The 24,288-nt window shown below is 35.9% G+C and overlaps 1 long non-coding RNA gene and 2 pseudogenes across 1 annotated transcript; all 3 read right to left on the bottom strand.

Annotated features, from left to right (window-relative positions):
- Positions 1-10,739: 10,739 nt before the first annotated feature.
- On the bottom strand, positions 10,740-13,389 carry LOC148919868 (uncharacterized; annotated as a pseudogene).
- Positions 13,390-16,119: 2,730 nt separating this feature from the next.
- On the bottom strand, positions 16,120-18,579 carry LOC148919869 (uncharacterized; annotated as a pseudogene).
- A 1,081-nt stretch (positions 18,580-19,660) lies between these two features.
- On the bottom strand, positions 19,661-21,983 carry LOC103321995 (uncharacterized). The gene is made up of 4 exons (XR_513426.3): positions 21,295-21,983; positions 20,621-20,698; positions 20,254-20,327; positions 19,661-20,011 (listed from the first exon to the last, which is right to left on the bottom strand). It is a non-coding gene; the product is annotated as an uncharacterized LOC103321995 (long non-coding RNA).
- Between the last annotated feature and the right edge of the window lie 2,305 nt (positions 21,984-24,288).

Below are 24,288 nucleotides of genomic sequence, written 5' to 3' on the forward strand. Positions count from 1 at the left end.
CCATTACATTTGAAACAAATAAAAAATCAATTTGGTTGTTTGAATTGCAGCCATTAGATGGCAACAACTACAAGCTCATCTTGCGCCACGCGTCAGCAACTTTCTCTTCAAGTAGCCGACATGGCTGGCCCACCTCCTCAATTTCTCTTGCCCTCATTCAACATAAAATATCATGAAAACTTGACACTTCATAGGTGTAGACAAAACTAAGTGGGGCTAGTGCCTTCACTGGCTAGGTACTAGATCCGCCACTACTTATAGGTAAAACTCCTCTGCTCTCTTTTTTTAAATCAAAAATACCCTGAACGCCCTTTAGAACTTTTAAGAAAGAAGAGTATAGAGGACCTGAAGTTGGCCCACAACTCAGCCAACATGAAGGTATTGGACTTTTAGGTACACATGGGCGTGTAAAGCTTATTCTTCTGAGGCCTAAGGCTTAAGGTCTTGAATCTGATGGACACCAAGATTCTTGTCAACGGCCGTGATAGGAATTCTCCCATCAAAGGTTTTTTAGGTTTTAGACATAAAAAAAATTTCACTTTTGGAAAAAGCTAAAGTTTTCAAAAAAAAAAACCACAATGTATTGAATTCCTTAGGAAATCTAAAAATAAATAAGGGCATTTTTGTCCATTTTTGCTTCTTTTAAAATTTTTCTCTCTCCTTTTGCTTTTTCCAAAATGTCCCTTCTATCAAAGAGTGTCAACTTTAAATAACTATTTGATATATTTGAGGATTCTATCAAGGAGTGCCAGCTTTAAATAACACTATGATATACTTGAGAATTTATTATAATTATTAAATTTCTATATTACAAATTTGGTATCTTAAGTAAGCATAACCCAAATTCTATCAACGTAAAAATATTGTCAAAGTTGATCTTAGATACACTAGTAAAAAATAAACCTTGCGTGACCAAATTTTGCGCGACAAAAAACTATTCGTCGCTCAAAGTCACTTTACGCGACGAAACTCAAAACTTCATCGCTCGAAACCTAGTGAGACCATCTTTTGCCCAACGAAAAACAATTCGTTGCGCAAAGTCAATTTGCGCAACAAACTTTTGCGCGACGTCAATAGATCGTTCCTCAAAGTCTTGCACGACCAAATTTTGCGCAACGAAAAACAATTTGTCGCACAAAGTAACTTTGCGCGACAAACTTTTGCCCGACGACAATACATCATCGCTCAAAGTGACTTTGCGCGACAAAACAATAAACTTCGTCGCGCAAAGTCCTTATAAAAATAAACAAAATAAAAAATTTATTTTTTAAAATATTTGCATGGCGTAATCTAAACATTCCGTCGCCTAAATCAATTTATTTTTGTTTTTTATTTTGTATGCATAACACTTAAGAAATTAAACGGTATATATATTTTTATTAAGTAGCTTTAAATTTTTTATTTTCGATCGGATCGGATTTTTGTTAGAAAAATATATTATTGTTGTTCGGATTGGGTTTTTGTTAGAAAATATATTTTATAAATTGACGATCGAATTAGTTCATTGTATTCATATAGGGTCAAGGAGTGTAGCTATAAAAAATCATCAAAATCGGAGTTAAAATAACCGTTAAATTGTGATTTTTCATTTATAACCGTCGAAAAGTTTTGTCTCATTACTTGATCTCTGAATATTTATTTTTTCTGATTTTTGGCATATATGATCTTGAAGTATAAACAAACAAGTTTGACGGTTGGATCGTTGAAACTAGTTTTGTTGAATGCGTATGCTATCAAAACAATATATTCACTAACAATTAAGAGTTTATTTATACTTTCGTTAAATATAACATAAGATTTTGTGGTATCCACTAGTGTAAATATTTTAAATTGAAGATCAAATTCAGTCATTGTATTCATATAGGGTCAAGGAGTATAGCTGTAAAAAAATCATCAAAATCGGAGTTAAAATAGCCGTTAAATCATGATTTTTCATTTATAACCGTCGAAATTTTTTGTCCCGTTACTTAATCTCTGAATGTTTATTTTTTCTGATTTTTGGCGTAAATGATCTCGAAGTATAAACAAACAAGTTTGACGGTTGGATTGTTGAAACTAGTTTCTTAGAATGCATATGCCATCAAAACAATATATTCACTAATTAAGAGTTTATTATACTTTTATTAAATATAACATAAGATTTTGTGATATCCACTAGTGTAAATATTTTAAATTGAAGATCAAATTCAGTCATTGTATTTATATAGAGTCAAGGAGTGTAGCAGTAAAAAAATCATCAAAATCATAGTTAAAATAACCGTTAAATCATGATTTTTCATTTATAACCGTCGAAATTTTTTGTCCCGGTTACTTGATCTCTGAATGTTTATTTTTCCCGATTTTTGGCGTATATGATCTCAAAGTATAAACAAACAAGTTTGATGGTTGGATTGTTGAAACTAGTTTCTTAGAATGCGTATGTCATCAAAACAATATATTCACTAACAATTAAGAGTTTATTTATACTTTCGTTAAATATAACATAAGATTTTGTGGTATCCACTATTGTAAATATTTTAAATTGAAGATCAAATTCAGTCATTGTATTCTTATAGGGTCAAGGAGTGTAGCTGTAAAAAAAAATCATCAAAATCATAGTTAAAATAACCGTTAAATCGTGATTTTTCATTTATAACTATCGAAAAGTTTTGTCTCGTTACTAGATCTCTAAATGTTTGTTTTTTGCGATTTTTGAGGTATACGATCTTGAAGTATATACAAATAAGTCTGACGGTTGGATCGTTAAATGGTGTGTGTGTATATATATATATTTATTAAGTAGCTTTAAATTTATTTATTTTGTACGTATAATACTTAAGAAATTGAATAGTATATACATTTATTAAGTAGCTTTAACCTTATTTATATTTTAAATCGTAAAATAAAATTAATTTATTTTTTATTATACATAACAATTATTTTTATAAATATTGTGCTACGAACCAATTTTTAGTCTCTCAAAAGTTTGCGCGACTAACAGTTCGTCGTGCAAAACAAATTTATTTTTTAAGACTTTCGACCCATATTTTGTGTCGCTCAAAACTTTTGCGACCAATATATATTTTTAAATCGCGCAAAAAATTTGGTAGTACCAAAATGGGACGCATGAATTTTTTATATAAATTTTTAGACTTTGCGACCAATATGTATTTTTGTCGCAAAAAATTTAAAAATTTGGGTGGGTACCAAAAATGGGACGCGGGAATTTTTTAGACTTTATGACCGATATGTATTTTTTGTCATGCAAAAATTTAAAAATTTGGGTGGGTACCAAAAATGGGAAGCGGGAATTTTTTTATATAATTTTTTAGACTTTGTGCGACCAATATGTATTTTTCGTTAAAAATTTAAAAATTTTAGGTTCCAAAACTGGGACGTGGAATTTTTTATATAATTTTTTAGACTTTGGGCGACCAATATGTATTTTTCATCACACAAAAGTTAAAAATTTGGTGGGTTACCAAAAATGGGACTCGAATTTTTTTTTTTTTACTTTGCGACCAATATACTAATATTCGTCGCAAAAAATTTAAAAATTTGGGCGGTATCAAAAATGGGACGCGGAAATTTTTTTTTTTTTACTTTGCGACCAATATTCCATTACTCGTCGCGCAAAGTGATACGGTTTTTAAAACGAAAATTGCTCCTCCACCATTTTCTCAATGTCATTCTCTACTCTTACCTCTTCTCTCTCTTTCCCTCTCCCCAAATCCCACCCTTTCTCTCACACTCACTCCTCTCACCTAATCTCTCATCATCTATTTCTTTACTATCTCTCTCTCTCACTCTCACTCACTCTCTCATCTCTCTTTTCACTATCTCTCACTCTCACTCACTCTCTCATCTCTCTATCACTATCTTCTCTAATTCTCTGACACTCACTTCTCTCTCTCATTCTCACTCACTCTCAATCTTGCCAAAAGGTATATTCTCTCCAAATTTTAAATTTTTTTATTAATATGTGTTTTTGGAGTTAGTTTTGAGTTTGTGTGGGGTTTGGGGTTGAGTAAAGGGGAGGGATTGGAGTTTGGGTTGGATTTGTGGTATAACAATTTTAGGGGAGATTATCCCCTTTTTTATTTGACCTTTTTTTTTGTAGAGAATGATCAAGACTTTGACGGCTAAAGTTGAGGATTAGAAAGCTATCAAAACATATTCTCCGCCACTACCACCACAATACGCTTGTATTAGGATTTTATTATTGTACTTTGTTAATTTATGTGTACATTTTGAATATTATATATATATATATATATGCATAATTTGATCACAATTTTTCATATGTAATTTTATTTTGAATATGTCAATTTAAATTAAAGTAATTAAATTAAAGTAACAAAAAAAATCATACAAATAAATTAAATTTAAAAAGTAAAAATTTGAAAAAATTAATTTAATTAAATTAATATTAAAGAAATAATAAAACCAAAAGTCAAAAACCAAAATATTTCGTTGCGCAAATATTTGAGCGACGTTAGTATTCGTCGCACAAAACCATAAAAATTTAGGCGGGTACCAAAAATAGGACGCGGAAATTTTTTTTTATTTAATTTTTTAAGACTTTGTGCGACCAAAGTTTTTCGCATAAAACTTTGCGCGACCAGTGTTTTTCGTCGCGCAAATGTTTTTCGTCGCGAAAAATTTGCGCGACTAATATTTTTCGTCGCGCAAAGTCTTTCTTCACGATCTTTGCGCCAAGAATTTTGCGCGACGAAGTTTCTATCGCGCTGAAATTTGTGCGACTACAATGTATTTTGCGTGATGAAATTCTCTTCGTTGCGCAAAGTGTAAAATGTAGTCGTGATAGAATGAGAAAATCAAATTAAATCCATGGCACACACATGGTTCAAGGTTTAGGAGTTTGATATTGGGTTTCAAATTGCATTCCTATGTTTGGTAAATGCATACTTGGGATTCTAATTATGGACTCCAAATTTGTGATTATTTCTTATGCCCTATGCCTTATTCCGATGATTTGCATTAGTTTCTTCTGTGAAATTGGTTGTTTTGATGTGTTTATTGCGAGTTTTGTAGGAAATCGTCCCTAGGAGTGACTTGACCCAAAAAGGAGAAAAATATGGTGAAAATGAGTAAAGAAGATATAAATTTGGAATTAGCAACTTGCAAGTCAAGAAACTACCTATGCACAGAGGTTGAATTTACGGATTTACCTGTACGTGCTCGAGAAAGAATTAGATAACGTGCCATATATCATTGGAAAGCTCTAGAAGTATAGTTTCTAAAGAAGTTTACGGTTTGTGATTTCGAGTTTTCTAGAGGAAGTTACATTAGTTTTTGTACCAGTGGTTCAGGCTACAAACTGTGTGACTACGTTCTGGCGCTCATGCAGACATCATGGAATTTTTGGCCTTTTTGGTTAGTTTTCCTAGGGTTTTTGGGAGTTTTAAGTTTCCTAATCCTTGTATGATTAGAGAAGAGTCCTAGGGCCTATAAATACATCTTTTAGACTAAATTTTTTAGGAGAACACTAGCTAGCGTATTGTTCAATATCTCAAATCACCCAATTCACATACTCACTTTCTTAGCCATTCATAGCTTTCAAGATTTGCTGAAGGAGGCGTTCAACTACAGTGGATCCATCTAAGGGTTTTTCTATCTGAATTCAAACTTTGTATTCTATTTTCATTAATATATTGTTTGTTTCTAAGATGGCTTTGGGTAACTAAATTCTTTGCTAGGGATCCGATATCACCTAACATGATGATTCTATGTTATTAAGTTAATATCTTATTTTTAATCAATTCATATTCTTTGTTTCATTCATTATTATAATTGTGATCTTGATACTTATAATTGGTCATTTCAGGTATTTTGGATTGTCTAAGATAAGATTGGGTGAGGGGTTCATCCCTAATCTTATATGCACTATGAATGGATGAATTGTTGTTAAAGCCGAGGTTCAAGCTAAGACACTTCTTGGTTCTTGATTGTTCTTTGAAAACTTAATGGGTTTCAAGGTTTTGGAGCTTGAGAATGGGTTTCAAATTGCATTCCTATGTTTAGTAAATGCATACTTGGAAATATAATTATGGACTCATGGGTATGGACTTCCAATATAGGGGGAATTTCATACCCTTGATAACTTTTCATTACTAATTACTGCAGTAATTAACCAAACATAAGAATGAGAGATAATTGCATTTCCTAGTCCTCATTTCTCAACGTTCCCAAATATATGAATGAACATCCTCCATTCCCATCTTGTGGGATTAGAAATGGGAAGTTTATTCCCAAAAAGTTCAATTCATGAACCAAACGGGCCCTTAGGTTGGTTGCCTAAGGCCTCCAAAATGTAGGACCACCACTGACGAAGTGGCTATGATGGTTGCAGTAGCATGAATACCTAGAAGTGGTGGTGATGGTTGACGACGAAGTGCTTGCCCATATTTCAACTTGGAGATGAATCTGGGACTACGTGAGAGACAAGGGTGAGAAAGGAGTGAATTCATTTTTTTAATTTTTGAAGTAATGGGATTTTTTATTATTTATGGACCAAATTGCCCCTCCACAACTAGTTGAAGTTATAAAAAAAAATAAAACAAAAATTGAGGATTATCCTTAAATTGCTTCAAATTGAAACCACATGAACAAAAATTATCAAATTGAAACAATAAGGACCTTAATGGTAAAAATGATAAACCATAGGAATAAAATAAAATAAAAGTGACTTTTTATCATAAATAAAAGACCTAAATTCCATTTGAAAATTGCTTGAGAAGCTTGTTTCTCTCATCCGAACATTGACCATGTTTGAAAAGTTTGGGAAAAGGTACTCAATCTTGGATTGGAAAAGGTACTCAATCTTGGATTGGAAGGTACCCAATCTTGGTCGAGATGAGTAGGACATTTAATAATATGACATAATATACTAGTTGAAATGTCATGGTATAATCCAAGTCATGTTACTAGACGGATCCTTGAAGATTAAATAAAGAAAGATTTTTGATAACATGAATTATCAAAAAGTTATATTGCCGAGTGTTTAAAAATGGCAAGGAGATTAAATTAAGACATAGCTATGTGAAGTTATCAAGAATTTCATATATTTTAGAATTTGATTTTGTAAGTAAGTTAAACTTACGAAGGTTTTATGTGGAACATCAATGAGATGGTGTTAAAGTCCAATTTATTAAATCACCAATTGTGGAAACTCAACTCAACACTTGATGACACATTATGTTCTTGAGTTCAATGAGCAAAGTACATCATATGTAGTGGTTGCAAGCACTAAATGTTTTAAGAAAAAGGAGAACACTAATAATATATTTTCCATCCAAGGTTAAAAGTGCTTGGTACTATATGATAAAGAATAAGGTGAGTATTTACTTTTAGGATAAACTACAGTAAAGCCCCCAATCTATAGGGTCATTTACGAGTCTATACCCGATTTTGGGGACATTTATGAATACATACTCAACGTCACGGAAAACCTACAATTTGCCCCCTTCGTTAGCGAGATCGTCAGAAAATCCGTTATCTGCCTATGTGGCATTTGTGGGACCCATTTTTTAATTGATGTGGGATTCCACGTGGACAAAAAATAATAAAAAATTTACTTTTTAAATTATTTTAAAAAATTAAACATATTAAATTATAAATTTAAAAAAATTAAAAACCCTACCCAGATTCTCTCACTCTCTCTCTCCCCGATCTCTTCCCCTTCCTCCCAATTTCTTCCCCCCCCAGATTTCTTCGATCCCATATTTCTTCCCTCCACCCAAATTTCTTCCCTCACCCAAGCAGAAAACAAAACAATTTCAATTTTTTTGTTCGCACTAAATCAAAACTTCGGAGTCTACAGACTCTCCCATGGCTGAAACTACGGAGAAGCCACCCAAGGATATTGAAAGTGATGACGAATAAGAGCAGACGTTCGAAAGCCTAGGATTGGACGGTCATCTTATCCGTGCCCTAAACAAGAAGAAAATTTCTTGTTCAGATCAAGCGAAGCCGTATAAAGCTCCTCCTTTGATCGAGCGAAGCCTGAAATTGAGGCTTTTTAGTATTCTGCAACCTTAGGGTTTGGATTCAAATTCGAATTTGATCAATAAATTGACCAAGTACAAATTAGGTTTTTAAATCGATTTGAGTTTGGTGGGTTATTTTTGTGATTTTTGTGATTTTTTTTGTAGGGGTTTTAAAAGCCTCAAGCGTAATTTCCGACGGCATGCCTCTTTAGCTTGTGATATCTCTTTTCATCATATAAGAGCTTACATGTTTCTGAAAATTTATTTAATCAATCTGCATCCTTCAATTTGTAGATTCCAATGCATGTGTTTGATTTTAATAACGAACTGGTTCCTGGATAATGAGACTTTGACATGCTCTTCTCCCTCTTTAATTATCGTTTTCATAATTTTGGAGCCTCAGCGAAGTTCATGTGGTTGGTTGGGTGTGTGGCGTGGGTTCCTAGAGGAGGGTGGGTGTTGGATGTCAGCTCAGAGACTTTGGGGTGGTGTTAGGTTGGGTGGGCTAAGAGATTCAGGTCGCTGGGTAGGAAGGGAGGGTGGGTCTGATGGTTTTTTTCCTAATGGGTTTTGGAGTGGGCGACAGGAGAGGGGTGGTGAGAGGTGGGGTTGAGTGGGGGGGAAGAGAAGAGGTTGGCTCCTCAACAAACGCACTCCTTGTGCAGCTTTTTTTTCTGGGTTTTCTATTTTTGGTTTTTGGGTATTCATGGTGAAGGGAGGGAGGAAAAGATGGCAGACATGGGTTTGCAAATTTTCCCCTCCAATTCGTCTTCATCATCTGAATTGGCACTGGATTTTTTAGGCGGTGGCTGGGTTGGTGGTTTTTGGGAGATGGATGGGTGGTTCTTTGGGCAGCGACAGGAGAGTGGTGGCTGAGAGATGGGGTTGAGTCTGGAGGGAAAGAGGGTTGGCTAGGTTGGAGAAGAGAGATGATATTTTTTTTATCTTTTTTAATGATTTTAATATGATTTTAAAATTATTTTTAACATTTACATAATTTTGTATTAATTTTTTGTCCAAACCACATGTCAATTAAAAAATGGGTTCCACAAATACCACGTAGGCAAATAACAGATTTCCTGACGGACTCGCTAACAGAGGGGGCAAATTGTAGGTTTTCCACAACGTGAGTATGTACTCATAAATGTCCCCAAAATCGGGTATGAACTCGTAAATGACCTTATAGGTTGGGGAGTTTACTGTAGTTTACCCTAATTTTTAATAGACATGATTGAAAGTACTTATTTACAAGGGTACTACATGTTTACCTATATGAGTGTAGAGGGTGGTGCCGCCTTCTATGCAACTTAGGACTTGTCACTAAAGCACTCATGAAAGTGGGTATATACACAAGGCCAATCCACGTGTCAGTCAATCAAGAGGATTAAAGAATTATGTGGAAGATTTATCCAGTTAACCACAACAAGAATGCAAGTTCAAAGTTTATCTATTTAGTTACTTGATTAACTTTGATATGTTTTCACTAACCTAAGATTCAAGTCCACAGGACAACTTAGTTTATTCACAAAGTCTTTCAAGGAATTACTCAAGAAACTTTCTAAACGTGTTTTCAAAACCTTTTAAAAGGTATACTTAAGTGTTGTTTTTTATTTCTTTGGAAATGGTGGAGGATTGTTGGAAATTTTCAAACAAAAAAAAAGCGACCGGTCGTTTCAGGCAGGAAATTCTAGTTTTGGTCTCTGTATAAAACGATTGGTCGTCCGAAGAAAAAACGACCGGTCACCTCGTGTCTAGGGTGCGATTTTGAAGTACCTTTTGAGTGTTTAAATGTGTCTCTGGGTGCCTAAGTGTTTGGATTAGATATATGAACATTAGAAACACTTCACATACACAATTCAAATATAAAGACACTCTATTATATGAAGAAATGTGATCCCTTTGAAGTAGTACCTCTTGATTAAGAGGTGCAATTCAAGAGAAACATGGTTTCTGAACTAAGGGTTACACCAATCACTACTACATTTTACGCTTTGCGCAAATAAAAGGATTTCGTCGCGCAAAGTCACATTCAGTCGCACAAATTTCAGCGCGACAAAAAATTTGTCGCGCACAATCCGTCGCGCAAAGAGCGTGAAGAAAGACTTTGCGCAACCAAGTTTCAGCATTGGTCGAGCAAAACAGAGTGATGGGTTTAACCATCGCTGCACCAAAGGTTTAGGGACGACACAGTTGTTCATCGCACAAACCTTTGCGCGACGAAATATTCATTCGTCGGGCAAAATGTTTTTGCAAGACGAATATCTTCATCGCGCAAGAATAATGTATGTCATTAAAATGTTGTTTTTAGTTTATTTATTTTGTAAATGTGAATTTACGCGACGGGCAAAATTAATATATATTATTTAAATTTTATATTACGTTTTTTTTATTTTGTAAAAAAATAAAATTGGTTTTCTTTTTGGGGTAAAAAAATGAAATTGCAATCCAAAAATGAATTGAAGAGAACAAAAAATTATATAAAATAAAATAAATATGTTACAAGAAAAATGTTTAAAATATAATTATAAAAATAAAAAACCAATCAAATAATGTTCCAAAATCTACTTGGTCGTCAGGCATATGCAGCTCGGAGTGCAGGGGTCCACAGGCGATGTCCGGGCATGCTCGGGTGCACGGGCTCGGAGGTCACCGCATCAAATTGCGAGGATGGGAATCTTTGGACCGTGCGAGGGACTGCAGAATCACCGACATCGACCAAGCACGCCACTTGTGTTGTTAAAGCGATTACGACTATTTGATCCGATAAACGGGTCTAGGTTCCTCACCGTGCATTCCCATCCCTTGACAATATGTCCCCGGCCTCCTCCCAAGAGTCTGATCTAACGTCTCCATCAAGATCTGAAATCCAGTATCCTATAAAGGATCCACAGACTCGATCGGAGTCTCAGGAGGAAGTTGGGAGGCGAACTCCTGAAGAACCAACCGGCTCCTCTCCACCATCGTCGTCTGTTTAACATAACATAAAATATAAAATAAAACATGCATATAATTGAATGCGTAACATGAGAATTAAAATTAAATAATACTTACATAAAGGGACTCGACTAACTCATTCCCAGGTCGAACATAAACGTCACCAAAGACGTCGATCTCTGGGAATTTAGACCACCCCAAATTGAACAAGAGAAGAAAAATATTAGTATGAAAAAATTAAATTAATAATAATGACATATTAAAAATTAAGTATAAATTATTTTATTATTACCCGCCGCCGTGCATCCATCCTATATGAGAAGGGCCTGGAACCGGAATGGTGGAGAAGAGTCTTCTTCATCCTATTGCCCTTATTCACTTGGGCTTTATTCTGTTATACAACAAATAAAACGTATTAGTTGAAATATAAAAAATTAAATAATAATGAAATATAAAAAATTAAATAAACATTAGTAAGAAATATGTAATAATTAAACAAATATTATTAAAAAAATACCACATAATCGGGCGCCTGAAAATGAGCGCAGAGCCATGCCCAACTATCTCCTGCCCCTCAAGCTCCTTCGGGCAACCCTCCTGAAGAGCGACTTGCGGATCATCAAACGCCTCAAAATGGTGGTGCAAGTCGCTCTTCCACTGCTTGTACATCTCAGTGAAGAGTCTGTTGACGTACGCCAACTACTCGTCGTCGAGGTCCTCTAAGTTGTAGTTCGTTTGCAATTACATTAAGTAATATAAATATATAAAGTTTGAAAGAAAAATAATTAAAAGGTAGGATACATACCGACAACTGGCCGCGAACCTCCATCTTGATCTCATCAAGCATGACCTTCCAAGGCTTCCATTGCATCGGGCAATGGGTTCGAACGACGTGGCCAATGTCGTGGGCCAAGGAGCTATGCAACTCCATTGTCGGTGCAGCCCGATGGGCCTCGTCGTATTCGATGCTCGATAAGACTGGGTGACCTTCGCCGTCTTCAACTGCCGAAATGACCCGCGGATGTTCTTCTTGACTGCAAAGAAATATGACATTAATGTTAAATAAATAACAAATTTAACTACAAAATACACAATACAAAAAATAATAAATAGAACTATAGTTGAATGATATCTATACCTAGTTGTGACCTCGAGGCACCAGTACTTTCGGTCAATGTGGTGTCGGTGGTGCTGGCTGGCCGGTGACGCCGCCTAGAGCTAGCGGTTGCACCACTGATGAAGCGATGACGCAGGCGCTGGGACCCCTGGACCAAGCGCACGTGGTCCATCGATGCTTGAGCAATGGTAGCAGATACCGACCGGGGCTCGAACTCGGTGCGATCATCGCCCTACCACGTCTAATCAGGTCTGACATTTGCACATACAATTTCATTAAGAATTTTAACTAATTAATTAAAAGCATAGCTTCACCTAGGGTTTGTGATTTCGAAGTATCCGGGACTCCGATCCGCGATCCGTCAAATCCTACACGATCCTAGAAATACAAGGTACAACATACGTGAGTTTGAGTTCAATCAAACGGTTCGAACATATAAAACCTAGAAATCGCGACACCACATTGACCGAAATCTGGTGCGCCAGATGAAGCTGGTGACGCAGCGCTGGGACCCCAGGACCAAGCGCACGTGGTCCATCGCTGCTTGAGCAATGGTAGCAGATACCGGAGCGGGGCTCGAACTCGGCGATCATCACCGCCCTACCACGTCTAAGCAGGTCTGACATTTGCACATACAATTTCATTAAAATTTTAACTAATTAATTAAAAGCATAGCTTCACCTAGGGTTTGTAATTTCGAAGTATCCGGGACTCTGATTCGCGATCCGTCAAATCTTACACAATCCTAGAAATACAAGGTACAACATACGTGAGTTTGAGTTCAATCAAACGGTCCGAACATATCAAACCTAGAAATCGTACAATAGGAGAAATTCGTTCGATACTCAAACGGTAACCAAATTCAAATCTGAGCGCACCTACGCACTCGTGACAAAAAGGGGATTGCTCTGGGACCCAATGCCCTCTGCCACGTCTCCCACGCGCCACCACACGCTCCGACAGCGCGTGGGTGTCCAAAGCGATAACAATCGCCAGAAAATTCTAAAAACTAAGGGCCAAGGTTCCTACCCTAGATTCAAAACATCAAATAGTGCCACTTTTGTTCTCGGACCTACCCCCGAAAAATGGCCGGAAGTGACCGGAATTGAAAATCAAAAACCGGCCAAAACCTAGGGTTTAAATTCCAGCAATCTATTGCAAAAATTAACCAAATCCTAATCAACCATCAGCTAGAGAACAAAAATTAGTCCAGAAGCCATACCTTAGCTGTCGGATTTGGTGGCCGGAGGAGAGATAACGAGGCGGTGAAGAATCTGTCAAACCCAGCAATTTCGTGGCGGGCTCGACGGTGACGGCGAGGCGTCTGGGCTTGAAGGTTGTGGCGGCCATGTCCTTTTCCAGCGGAGCGATGGGCTGAGGTGACGGTGGAGAGAGAGACAATTTAGGGCAGAGAGAGGAAGTGCGGAAGAAAGGAGGTTGTCGCAATTCTTCTAAAATTTTAACGGATCTTGCGCGACCAAGCACAAATGCGTCGCGCAAAGTAGTTTTCCGCCCAAATTTTCATTACATTGCGCGACGATTAAATAAAACCGTCATGCAAGGTACAAAGTCTGCCAAAATTTTGGTCACCTTGCGCGACGAGTGGATAAAACCGTCGTGCAAGGTTGGTATTCCGCCAAAAAATTTTGGGTTTAGGGTTTAGGGTTTAGTGAAGGGTTTGATCATTTTGCGCGACGAAATAATAAAAACCGTCGTGCAAGGTTGTTATTCCGCCATAAATTTTTGGGTTTAGGGTTTAGTGAAGGGTCTGATCATTTTGCGCAACGAAATAATAAAAATCGTCGCACAAGGTTGTTATTCCGCCAGAAATATTTTGGGTTTAGGATTAGTGAAGGGTCGACCATTTTGCACGACGAAATAATAAAAGCTGTCTCGCAAGGTTGTTATTCGCCAGAAATATTTTGGGTTTAGGATTAGTGAAGGGTCTGATCATTTTGCGTGTGAAACAATAAGAACTGTCGCGCAAGATTGTGTCAAACCCTAAACCCTAATCCTAAACCCTAAATTAATAAACCTTGTGCGACGTAGTAGAGATTGTGCGTCATGCAAACCTCTGGCAAAGTAATATTTTAAATTTAAATTTAAATTTTTTTATACATTCATACGTATTTTAATTTTAATTTTAATTTTAATTTTAATTTTATTTTATAATTCTTATGCTGTTTATTATTTTTTAATCGAGTATATTATTTTTAAAAAAATATAAATGCCCAGAAAAATATACTCTATTAAAAAATAATAAACACCATAAGAATGGTTTAAATTTTTTTTATACAAGGAAAAATACTCTATTAAAATAAGAGTCATTATGTAATAGGCCCTTGCAACTCTAATAGTCTATACAAAAAATCATCTACATATTTACTTCCAACCAAAACCCAATTTTGAAAACGGATGCCATGAAGGATAAAGTTGCCCATTTGTTATTACTTATTTACAAAACCCTGCCATTTTTGTTATCCAACGATTTTTCCTAAACAATCCCTAATATCTAGCCTTTCCATTATTATGGTGTTGCTTGGACTCAACAAATCAAAACATTCTCATAATATATATAATATATGTTCGTTCATAAATAATATATATACAGCTATACATATAAACCATAATTATACATAATAATTTACCTATACATATTTCACAGTAGGTATATTATTCAAATGGTAGATATATTGGATGACATATAATACCTAAATCCTAATCGTAAGTACATGTAGGTATACTGGATGTCGTATAATGTAGGTATATTGGAATAGATAATTATGTACACTTTTTATAAATTAAAAACAGGTACATTTTTCATACTAGGTAAATTATATTTTTCATAAAACAAACAAGTAATAGGTACATTATTTTTTCAACTGTGATGGATGTACAGTATTATTCATAAACAATTATAAAGTAGATTATTAATCATGTCTAATTCATAAAAAGAAAATAACATAAACAATTATAAAGTAGCATCAAGAAGTGTTGCGCGACGATACTAAGTTGCGTAATCAAGTGTTGCGCGACGATACGTCGTCGCGCAAGGTTGTAGAAATTATCGCAACTTGCGCGACGTAAATGTTAACTTCGTTGCGCGAAGATGTGTTCTTGCGATGAAGTACGTCTTTCGTCGCACATCTTGCGCGACGTACAAAAAGCAGTGACGTCGCACAACCCATTAGATTTCTCGCACGACGAAAATATTTGTCGCGCAAGTTTTAAACTATAAATTAAATATCACGATTTCTAGTATATTAGGACAACTTGCGCGACAGGAATGTTATCATTACATCGCGCAAACCTCTGGCAATGTTTTTTTTTAAGTTAAATTTTTTATTTTCTTTATTTTAAATAATTATTATAAAAATTACACATGTTACCTTAATGAACTTAAGTTTCATATGAATCACGAAAAAAATTCAAGGATTTCGGTACAATTGAAAAGTTAAATGTTTATATTTTAAATTTGAATTATTATTTTATTCTCTAATGTGAGACTTAATGTACACATTATAGTTTGTATAATAGTTTAATACTTGATTAAATCATTAAATAAGATGGGGTTGTGAGACCTAAGGGCCCGATTCTTGATTTTGTTTTTTTCATGTTTTTTTTATTCATTCAATTTGAAGATTTTAAACACAAAAAAGAGAAAACCGTAATTCTTATATTCATAATGACCACTGAAAATCAAATAGACAGATTCAAATCTGTTTTCAAATTTAGATATATATCTAAATTTAAATTTATATATTATATGTTGTAATTTCATTTGTGTCTGCAAATTTTGTGTGCAACTTGATTTTAATTTGTCATTGTCATATTTACACTACCATAATTAAATTACAACAAATTTCATTTACTATGTTTTACATGGGTAGTCGCTAATAAATTGCATTATTCATCATCTGAACTATAATAACCTTTGTTATCCTTGCTATCATCACTTTCGGTCTCCCAATCCTCCTCCTCATCACTTTCATTGTTCGGGCCCACTGGAACTTCGTATCGCGGAAGATCACCGAGGTCAATTGTAATTGACTGAATCGGTATTTCGATTTAATACACTCCTTAAAACTGAAACGGTTTTTGTATAACATTTGTATCTCGAAGTGTTTCTGCATCATTTTCCATGGAAGATTCCAACCGTTGGTCAGTGACGTTGTCGATGTCGTTGTCAGTTGGGTCTAGTTCTGGTATAGCATACATGTTTCTCTGATCCATCTGCTGAGCAACTTTCCAACCGCTTCTGGCTTTAGGGTCATCTAGATACACAATCTGTCTTACCATGTTTGCCAAAATGTAAGGGTCGTCATCATACCAAGTTCTGTTAATGTTCACTGATAGTAAGCCATGTTCTATTTTAACACTTCCCTGCCTATTTGGGTTTGTATCAAACCATCTACACTTAAACATGATCACATGGTATCAGTCTTTGTAAAGCAATTGCACGACAGTTGTGAGCTTGCCATAGAAATCAATATATGTACGCCTTCACCTAGGATATGGATACCGTTGTTTTGCATACACAACTTGTCATCTTGTGCAGTCCCCAAAAACTTGATGTCGTTAACATGGCAACCCGAGAATAATTCAGTGCAAATCGGGCTGAACGCCAAGTTATATAACTCTTCACTGTACGAGGGTGAATTCGATGATTTCAACTTAGTCACCTAATATTATACAAAAACATTCACATCTTAGTTTGATAACATTAAATAATACAATATATATATATATATATATTATAATACAAAACACTTATAACTTACATATTCCAAAAACCATTGTGGAAACAAATCACGGTGCTTCTTGGCATACAAATGTGATGGATGTTCTCGCTTCATCATCTCTTCATGCTCATCTAAGTATGTCATGATCTCATTACAATTGTTAAGTACGAACTAATGCGCTACCTCCATGTCATTTCTGCAAAACGACTCTCCTTATACAGGATCTCCAAAGGGTCGTGCGCTGAGGACGATTGAAAGCCGTGTCCACATCTTTTAAATACATTCCACAAAAAGTAAGCGACTCATATTGAACCCAAGCCTCTATAATTGATCCTTCGGGCTTCGCCCTGTTGTATACAGTTTTTTTCAGCTCTCCGAGAAGCCTGCCAAAATAAAACGAAACAATACAAATTAGCGATCGTGGGATAAGGATGCATAAATAAATGATGAGGATTATATACTTTTCTATTGAATACATCCAGGGATAGTTGACAGGACCAGCGAGCAATGTCTCTTCTGGCCAGTGAACCATCACGTGGATCATACTTGTGAAGAAAGCTAGGGAGGAATATCATCTCGAACTTGCATAGGACTTGGACAATGTCATGGCGCAACTGATTAATGTATGCCTTTCGCAATATTTTTGCCGTCAATTGGGAAAAAAATCTGGACAACAACATGATTAGTTTCACTACATCTTCTGGCAAAAGATGTCGAATACCCACAGGAAGTAGGCATTGCATAAACACATGGCAGTCATGGCTCTTTAGTCCAGTAAATTTACCCCCATCAAAATTCACGCAACGCGCTATATTAGAAGCATACCCATCTGAAAACTTTACGGACGATACAAACGTTAGAAAATCTTTTTTGTCATTTGGTTTCATGGAAAAAAAAAATGTCAGATCCCTTCTAGCTTTATCACTGTCCATGTTCATCCATAAACCTCTTCGTATGCTCATTTGTTCCAAATGAAGACGAGTTTTGTCTTACCCTCGATATCTAGAATCATGCCCATCAATGTGTCAAAGAAATTTTTCTCAACATGCATAATGTCGAGATTGTGCCTCAATTTTAGTTTCGACCAATATGGGAGCTCAAAAAACATAGACTTGTGCGTCCAGTTCAAATGTGTAGAAGGTCTGGTCCAAGTAACTGTTTTCCCAAACGGAGAAAAATCCAAACGGCTAAGATGTTCCAAGATCTCATCACCGAACCATTCTCTAGGTCTGAGGCGATGCTCTGTGTTCCCGTCAAACTCTTTATCCTTTTCCAGCCACTCATGGTCCCATGGAAACCATCTTCGATGACCAAGATAACAAACTTTTTCTGCCTGTCAACCAGAAGTTACATCTTCCTTGCATACAGGGCATGCCATATAACCCTTTGTGCTCCACCCAGAAACCATTGCATATGCGGGAAAATCATTCACAGTCCACATAACTACTGCCCGCAAAGTGAATCTCTTCCCAGTGGATTTATCGTACGTGCGCACACCGTTTATCCATTAATCCTTGAGCTCATTAACCAATGGGCTTAAGTAAACATCGATTGACATGCTAGGATCCTTAGTTATCAAAACAGTTATCATCATATATTCTTTTTTCATACATTTCCAAGGTGGCAAATTATACGGGAATACGAAAATCGGCCAAGTGCTATGGTGTTGGTTTAGAACCCCGTACGGATTGAATCCGTCAGTGGCAAGTCTCAATCTAACATTTCAGGGATCAGCAGCAAACTCGAGGAATGTTTGATCAAACTTTTTCCATGCCTTACCATCTGCAGGATGCCGCATCACATCGTCGTCTACCCGTTTTTCCTTATGTCATCTCATGTCTGTGGCAGTGTGAGTCGACATATACAATCGTTGTAGCCTAGGTTTCAGGAGCAGATAACACATGACTTTTTATGGGATCTTAGTCGTTCTATTCTAAGATGTCATCTTGAACCTCGACCCTTTGCATATAGGGCATGTATCTAATGTTTCATATTCTTTGTAGAATAACATGCAATTATTTTTGCAATCATGAATTTTTTCATAACCCAATCCAAGATCATTCAACACATTTTGCGCTTTCTATGGTCTTTCGGCAAACAATTGTCTGTCGGAAGCATTCTCTTGAAAACCCCCAAAAAGTAATCGAAACACAAGTTCGACATACAATACTTTATTTTTCTGTGCATTACCTCCACAATAGCCGTGAGAACAGAAAAGCTCTCCCACCCCATATATAACTCTTGGTTTGCATTTTTTAACAATCCACTACTACAAAAATTGAAATAGATGACGGTAATCCACCGTCGTGTATTTGGTTTTTCAACCGTCGTGAAATCGACCGACATCTTTTGATGCATAAAACTACGACGGTAAATCCCCGTCATCTATTATTTGTAAAGACGACGATTTTACTAAAAACCATCATCTATTATAGGTAAATAGACGACTCTTTTACTCAAAACCGTCGTCTATTTACATATAATAAACGACGGTTTTACACCGTCGTCTATTTGATGTAAAGACGACGGTTTTTGTGAAAAAACTGTCATCTATTTTATGTAAAGGCGACGGTTCTTTTCAAAGAACTATGTTTTATTATATCCAAAGACATCGGTATTTGTTAAAAAGCGTCGTTGATTGTATATGAAAAAGACGTTATGGTGTAAAAATAGGTCATTGATAATATATACAGATAACTATTTTTCCAATAAAACCATCGTTTTATTATCTTTAAATCTGTCATCTAATAAGTTCACAAGCTGTTACATTTTAGTTTTTTGAAGAGTCAATAGTTATCACACAGTCAACCAATCTTTATTCTATTACATACATATTTCCTACCTATAATTGGAAATAACGGAGCTCAACATTAAAAATATCAGTCACAATAAAATAATTCATTGCATTAAAAAAATATCAACATTCTTCCACCAAATTCACAAGCTATCCAAATTTGAACAAATTCAAATCCAAGTCTAGACATACATCTCTCTAAAAAACAAACCTGGATGACTCTACAACCCAGTCTAGATATGTCAATTGATCCAAAAACATAAAAATAAGATTCACCACAGTTGAATGACTGCAAGCTTCTGCTCTTCTGGTGGAACCTTCAAAAGCATACCTTCCCTTCTTCTGAGCCAAACTAGCAAGAAGAGTCAAATTTATCTTAGTATCCCGATCCTTTAAGTACTCTCCACTGGTAGATCCTTTAAATTAATACTCATCACTGCTTAAAATGAATATAAGACAAGATTTTAAGTTTAGTCAGGCCATGAGTGGAGAAACCAACGTTGTTACCACTAAACAGCAATGTACAAAGTCAGCAATCTTAAATTAATAACCAAAAATGAAATACAAGTCTCCTATAACAAGAGAAGTCATATGAAAGTTTATGAGAAAACGGTACAAGAGCACAATTGGATTTTTTTTTTTTACTCTACTCTGTTAATAGGATTAAAATTTACTTACATGAGGATAAATAGAGATTGACAAAGATATCGATTGGCCAATAATCAGATGTACGTTTAAATGATTTCACCAAGCTGACAGGAAAAACATAATAAAAATAATAAGTCACCTGCAGCTAAATTATCACAAGTCCACTGCTAGATGAAAATACATCAAATATAAAAGTCCAGTTTCAATAAATTTTTACCCTTTCAATTCCACTTTGGAATTTGACTCAAAATAGTAAAGGGATAAATATAGGCATGCGAATTAAATGGCTTAATATATTAAACAAACAAAATATGGCTACAAATACCACACAAAGCAGTAGATAAAAAAATTGCAATAATCAGTGCTAGAATAAAAAAGTCAGAGAGCATAAGCTCACCAATAAGACTAAAGAAAAAGGCAGCATGAAGATGAAAACCAAACAGCCAGAGATCCAAGATTTCTTACCAGAGGAGCTCTGTCAAGTTAAGTGAAATGATCAGTCACAATAAAATGAGCAAGTAACCCATATTAATAGCATCATTGAGCAAATATCATTCAGACTTCAGAGTACTAGAGACTTCAAATGAGATAAATACCAAACAAGAACAAACCAAGAAACAAAAACCATAGAATTCTATAACCAGAATAGGAGAGGCAGTGGACCCATAATGTTAAAATCTTAAAGCATGTCATCATTTTCTATGAAAAACATACAAATTCTGAAAACTTGATAAGAAAGAAAGACATGCCCACTAAAGAAAATAACAAATCAATAAATTCCAATAAAATAGTGAGCATATATAACATAACTTCCCTTCTTCTGAACAATGCAGAAGCTTTTAGAACCAAACCCAAGGACCCTTCTACTATAGCCCCAGTTTGTAATGGAATTGCAAGGGGTTTTTTCAAAACTACAGTTACTATTCAAGTTAACCCCAAGACTGCAAGAAGCCGTAGCCACAACCATTTTAAGCTTAAAAATTAACAAACGAAAAATCAGAGATTCAGAAAATTAACAATGAAATTCCAAAATAATTAAAGCAAACAACAAAAACAAAAAGTGTTTTGGACCTGATGATGTTGTCGGTCCTCAAACGGATCTAGTGAGGGATGGGTCTGTTTTGCCTCATCTTTTTCGTCAGCTTCTTCTTGATTACGAAGGCCTTATGGGACGGCTGTGCATATTTATAAAAAACCCAAATGAGAAACTCACTTAAATCCCACGAAATTAGCACAATACATGAACAATTTATATATATATAAAGACCGATTTCCATAAGTCTTTCTAGATCGAGTCGCTGAGTTTGATGAGCAAGTTGAGTGCCTGAGAGCGAGATCTTCTTTGAAGAAAGTGAAGGTCGAGATCTTCACCGCATCCAAACATCTCTTGATTCTCAGATCCAGAACCTCCCTCTCCATCTTGTGGATCTGTGAGCTAGAGAAAGAGACAACAAGAAAGAGAGCGTCGGCAAGAGAGGGCTATCGAGAGAGCCAGAGTGAAGATAGCTAGAGAGTTAGCGCGATATTGAAACCAAGATGGCGACCTCAGTGACCTGGACGGCGAGATCTGTGACCTGGATGGCTCGATCTGTGACCCGGATGGCGAGCTCGTAACCAAGATGGCGCAATGGAGATGGTGTTTGAGAGAGGGAGAGAGGGTTTTCTGAAAGGGTCGTCAGAGTGAGTGTTTGAGAGAGAGAGAGCTGTACGTAAAAAGTTAGAACTTAAATGAAATTTTTGTCCAGCGCGTTTTAAAACACGACGGTATTAGAAATGAATGGTCGTAATTTGTATTTGCGCCTTTTAAAGCACGACGGTTCCTTTTGCAACCGTCGTAGATTTTCATAGTTTTTCAAAACACGACGTTTTTTAGTTTTACGGTCGTCTATTACGGGTCGTGTTTTTCCATAATTGTAGTAGTGATCGTTCATATTGTTCGAACTCTGCACTGTCCATTAGGGTAGGCACGTCATCTTCCCCTTCCTGATTGATGTTGGTCGATGCAAATGGAAAAACATCATTTCTAATATCCATAACTTGTTCATTATGATCCACAATAAGTTCAACATTGTCCACCCTTGTGGCATTTGAAGACGAAGCATTGTCTAATTGTTCCCCGTGAAGGTTCCAAATGTTATATGTCTCAATCATTCCATTCCTCACTAAATGAAATCCAACATTTTCAATTGTCTCCCACAACGTGTTGTTACACCTCCTACAAGGACAACGGATTCTAGTTGCACCCGGGTTGTGTCTACGTGTAAACTCAATAAAATCCTCGATTCCATCCAAGTATTCGTCTACGCATCTATTTGGATTATGTATCCACCTTCTGCTCATAATTCCTGAAACCACAATCACAACACAACAATCACAACAACTCATACGAAATTATAATATCACATTATGCCTCCAGTAAGGGTCATATCCTATTTGGGAATGCATAGTCCTGTCACGTAACTTACGGCTACATGAGATTAGATTTCGATGTGGATGAATTTCGGCAGCATCTCGATACAGTTCTTGAGGTCGGCATAGGTATATATAAATACCTACGTACCACTCGAAGAACGTACCAAAATGACACTGAAATCTCCACAATCGAAACCAAATCATATAGCCGTATATTACGTAACAACACTATGCATTACCAAACTGTCCAAATAATGGGACAATTCAAGAATTAATTGGACCGCAATCATGCTTTACGCATCCATGCACGAAATCCAACTAATCTCGAATGGGAAACTAAGTGTTACTAAATAATAATAATAAAAGTAAGAAGTTAATTTAAATTAACTTCGTACATCACAACACATTGTGCTACGTCATGCACAATTTAACAACATAATATAAATATAATTTCACAACAAAAAATATAAATATAACAAACTAAATTCAACATAAAGTAATTAATTTAATATAAAATGAATAAAATACCTTCTCAATCGTTCTCCACAATCGCAAATTATAAATATCTATGATGAGAACAAAATTAATAGTGTTAGTGCGAATTCACATTAATACTTTTAAACAAACGACAAATAATACTTACTCAATAAGCGTATTGAATTCCTAGCAGAGGCAGTAGCACGGACAAAGAAAGGTTCTAAAAATTTTAAAAAATTTTGCATTCTGCCTCTGCAATGGCAGAACCCAGAGATGTAGACGAAGGATTTTGCGCGATGAAACAAATTTTTCGTCGCACAAACTATCGTCGTGCAAAACCATTTTTTCGTCGCATAAAATCACTTTTTTTCGTCGCGCAAGCACCCGTCAACATCGGGCTTTTGCGCGACGAAATATCTTGTTCATCGTGCAAACCTTCGTCGCATAAACTCTAAACGGCGTTGCGCATACGCAAATTTCGGTCGTCTAAGAATGTGCCGACATCAAACTTTGCGCGACGAATCGTATTTCCGTCGTGCAAGTATTTGGCGCCAAAAAAAAAAAGGTATCGTACGTTTTTCTGTCCATCTTTACGCGACGAAATTCGAAACCGTCGCTCCAAGATATCTTTCGCGACGATCAATATTGTCGAGCAAATGTTTGGCACCAAAAAAAAAATAAACTCGGATTTTTCTTCCCCACTTTGCGCGACGACTCATTTGTTTGTCGTGCTAAGTTTCTTCGCGCGACCAAACATTTCGTCGCGCAAGTTTTCGTCTGTTTGCGCGACGAATTTTTTTTTCCCATCGCTGGAGTGTATTTTGCACGACGAATTTTTTTTCGTCGCGCAAATAGTAAAATGTAGTAGTGAATTCAGAAAGGACACATATATCTCTATAAATATAGGAGAATTCTCTGCAAAACGAACTTACTTTCAATCCTATTTCTATCATAACTACTCTCCATCATATTTCACAAAGTAAAAACTTTCTAGAGACTATAATCTGCAGCAATAGCTTCTAGATATTCTTGAGTGTGTTTGGGTTGTCTTTGGTTGTGCAAAACATGGACAACATATAGCTATTAGGCTAAGCTTCATTGCATCCATAGGGCTTATTTGCTTAGCCTCTTTGCACAAAAGTAATTAAGGCAAATGGAGTCTGAAAAAGAGTGTAT

This window comes from Prunus mume, linkage group LG2 (genome assembly GCF_029339155.1).
Source record: "Prunus mume cultivar Tortuosa linkage group LG2, ASM2933915v1, whole genome shotgun sequence".
NCBI lineage: Eukaryota > Viridiplantae > Streptophyta > Magnoliopsida > Rosales > Rosaceae > Prunus > Prunus mume.